This window comes from Magnolia sinica, chromosome 4 (assembly GCF_029962835.1).
Source record: "Magnolia sinica isolate HGM2019 chromosome 4, MsV1, whole genome shotgun sequence".
Taxonomy (NCBI): Eukaryota; Viridiplantae; Streptophyta; class Magnoliopsida; order Magnoliales; family Magnoliaceae; genus Magnolia; species Magnolia sinica.
The window spans coordinates 47,660,031-47,663,920 of record NC_080576.1 but is presented as its reverse complement, the minus strand read 5'-3'; positions in this window follow the sequence as shown (position 1 = coordinate 47,663,920).

The window sequence follows — 3,890 nt, the reverse complement described above, 5'->3', positions numbered from 1 at the left end:
GGATGAAATTTCAGAATCAAACTACAACTAAAACTCCTAGTATTCGCAACTTACTATAAATAGTAAACTTGATATTTATAGACGGTCGTGATGTATACTAGTGCGTAAGGTTTTTGGCTAAAAATAGTAAGTTTCCTATTTGGCTTCACCATGCTATTCTTTTAATTATTCTAAGTACTTTTCACATTGGGTACAACTCCTAAAGCCCAACAGATGAAGAGTTATAATCAAACTAAAACTAATTATTTATAGTAAAAACATAATTAAAACAGGGAAACGACTGTCAATTTGTTGGTATTTTGCAAATTCATCTTACGCAACTTGATGTAGTGGGTTTGGTGGCTAAAGTAGCTCATCCTACCCAAAAATCATATTTGGTATGTCGAATAACTCATTCCGGATTGTGAGATATGCTCGATTTAAGGTCTGATGGTCCGGATCACTTTTGTTGTCGACTAGGCCTTTTCTGATCCATTTTAGCCATGAAATTGTCTGCAACCCACTCTACATCAGTCCCCTCCACTTCAAAAAAGCTTATCCTTGAGTTCTCATCCTGCTTTGGTTCATGATACTTAGTCAGGTCTTCGACATTGAAAGTCCATGAGATTGTCATGTTATCTTGAAGATCAACAACATACGCATTGTCATTAATCTTTCAGATGATTGGTACCAGTTCAATCTTGTTATTCTTCAATTTGTTCCATGTCCCAGTCAGAAATCTCTATTTGTATAGATGGGCCATAATGTGGTCGTGCATGTAGCTAGTCTATACCTCCGCATGAATGCCCATGATCCTGTCTGCCATATGTTCTACTGCAATGCTCATGCTTGGAAGCTTGGGCAGAGGGACCAAGTCAAGTGTGCGGTGAGGCACCTGTCCATAAATAATCTAGAATGGAGACTTCCCCGTAAAGTGGTTCACCATGTTGTTGAATGAAAACTCCGCTTGAGACAATGTCAAATCCCATTGCTTTGATTTTTCACTTGAAATACATCGAAGGATGTTTCCCAACATGTGATTCACAACTTCAATATGCCCATCAGTCTGTGGGTGGTACGCGCTGCTAAAATAAAGTCGTGTATCAAATCGAGTCCACAAAGTCCGCCAAAAGTGCCTAATAAACTTCGTGTCATGGTCGGAAGTAATAGTCTTGGGGACCCCGTGTAGCCGCATGACCTCTCTAAAGAATAGATTCACCACGTGTGTTGCATCGAGGGTCTTCTTGTATGCGATAATGTGCACCATCTTGGAGAAATAATCTACCATCATGAACACCAAATCCATGCCGCGTTGTATTTGTGGGAGACTAAGCACGAAGTCTATAGATAAATCCTCATAAGGGCCACCAGGAATAGGTAATGGGGTGTAGAGGCCCATATTATGAGATTGCCCCTTGGAGGTCTGGCAAACATGACAACTGTCACGCCCCAGACTCAGTGACCGAACTCACAAGGAACCTGATAGGTGGTTCCGGCCACAACAACCTCTATAATACCCCATTCTCGATTCCTGGCTCAGGTTTCGTTCCTGGGACCCCACAAGGAGGATTTTCATAGCATAAATTTAGTCCGATAGAGCATACCCAAGATCATAACACAGTAATCTCAGAAAGTAACCATAGGAATGCATTGCAAAATCCACTAGAAATTTAAACTTTTACAGATACATAAGGCTCAAAAGGAAATACATAAGGTAAGAAAGGAAGAAAAAAGTCTATAACAGGTCCTCAGCACGCTCCAATCCAATACCCCACTGCTACCGCGCTGACTTGGGATTTCCTGCACACATTAATTGTACATAAGCTTAGAGAAAGCTTAGAGAGCGGTGTAAGTGTGTGACAATGGTGCTCAGAAGAAATAGGAGGATGCAGAAGGAAACATGAATGATACTAGCCATACCGAGGATAAACTATAAATGCAGTATGCCGTACCAAGGCTATGCAATGCAATACATAAGTACTGGGCGCCATACTAAGGTGATGCAACATAAGGCTTATACAGCCGATGCCAATGCAATGCGAAGTAATGCTAGTCCTCATATTCAATCCACACATCAAGTACAGTTCCACCATAGGAAAACCACCGGGGTGAAGTACACTATTGGATGACTGCCGCTCTTCATGAATCGCATAGTCAAACAAGCGTAAGAGACCTCTCTACCCGCCTGTGGTCAGCCAATCACCAGTGAGGCTCGACTGTAGAGGACCCATTTATGAGCTGGTCAGATTCAGCCTAGCTATGCCCCCTCACTCAGGCGGGTAAGCCAAACCTCATCTCAACCGACTTCGCAATAGTGGGAGTCGCGGCCTAACGGTATAAGGCACTCGGGCACTCATGATTTCTACTCGGTCTCGGCATTGAGTGGTCTCCTCGGTAATGTGAAGGTTTAGGGGCTTTCACCTAGGGACATCCTATGCACCCCAAATGCTCAAGCATTACGATATACCTATGGAGGCTACGACCCTGATGAAGTAAGAGCAGACATCCACATGCTATGCAATGTCAGATGCATGAATCACACATTCACCTATGCATCAATCCCAAACATCCATCGTACTCAAGAGGGGAAACTCCATCCCCCGGGGAGATACCAACATGTCCTACACAATGTCACAGTCATGGCCAATCATACCTTAACCAAGCATGGATATGATGCGTATGGGAGTGGGCCATGAAGATGAATAGGGGTGCTAATGAGGTGAAGATGAACTCTCTACCTTAACCATGAAGGGTCTAGGTACTTAACCAATTCATCATAAGGAATATATAACCTCTAGTGGGGGGCCCATTTACTTGGGGTAGCCTACGAGACTACAAGTTTAAATAACATAGAAATGGGCCTAGCAAGAGTCTAAGGTGGGCATTCAACCACAGTTAGATACAAACGTGCCTAGAGAGGTCGATAATGGAGACATTCAACCACCATTTCCCAAAAGGCAGAACCAACCATAAACCATATAGCTACAAGGCCTAAGGCCCATATCCAAACCACATATATAAGCCCCACATAAAGGCATAAGAAAAAGGGGCCAATACTACCTTCAACAACATGGGCCCAAAGAGGGGAATCAAGGTCTAATGCCCAAGTCCCAATGGTCATAGGATCCATGCATTTAGTTGGACTTAGTGGGCAGCCCATGTACACAAATACATGGCCCAAAAACAAGTTTAAGTTGGGTAAAAATGGGCCTCACAACATCAACCCAATAACTAGCAATTTAAGTGGGCAACCAAGGGCCCAATACCACCCTTATCTCAGCGCCCATGTCCATCAAAATGGTGGAAGTTAGCCCAACATATGGCTGGGCCAAGTTGGGATGTTCCAGCCCATTCTGGGCCCACTGGATGTCCCAAAAATCTGATCTAGTTGCGGTCCACACATGCTCACAAAAGGTGGCCCAAAAATGCACTAATTAAGCCCAATAATCCTAACAATATAGACATGTAACATTCACATAAGTTCTTAATGTGGTGGGCCCCACATCCAATAAAAATTTCAGCCTCAAGCAATGTACATTTAAGGCCTATTGCTGGAATTTCAGCCCGCCCAACTTCCTGGGCCTGCTGAAGTCCAGAAATGGGTCAAACCATGTGAAAAATAATCTCATGCTGGCCAACAACACTCATAGAGGGGCCCACCAGATGGAGAAATAGTGTACATCACAGAAAATCAAGTGGGCTTGTTGCTGGACTATAGGTCTAGCAACAGCCCAAAACAGTGGGCGTCCTTATAGTGGGCAGTCCAAGGCCTGGACGGCCTAGGCCATACATGCATCAAAGTGTGGGCCCCACAGGGGATGTCCACCAAGGGTGGACCCTCCCACATGGGCCACTCTAAATGGGAGAACGACATGGATGAATCATACATCATGGTGGGCCTACACGCTGGG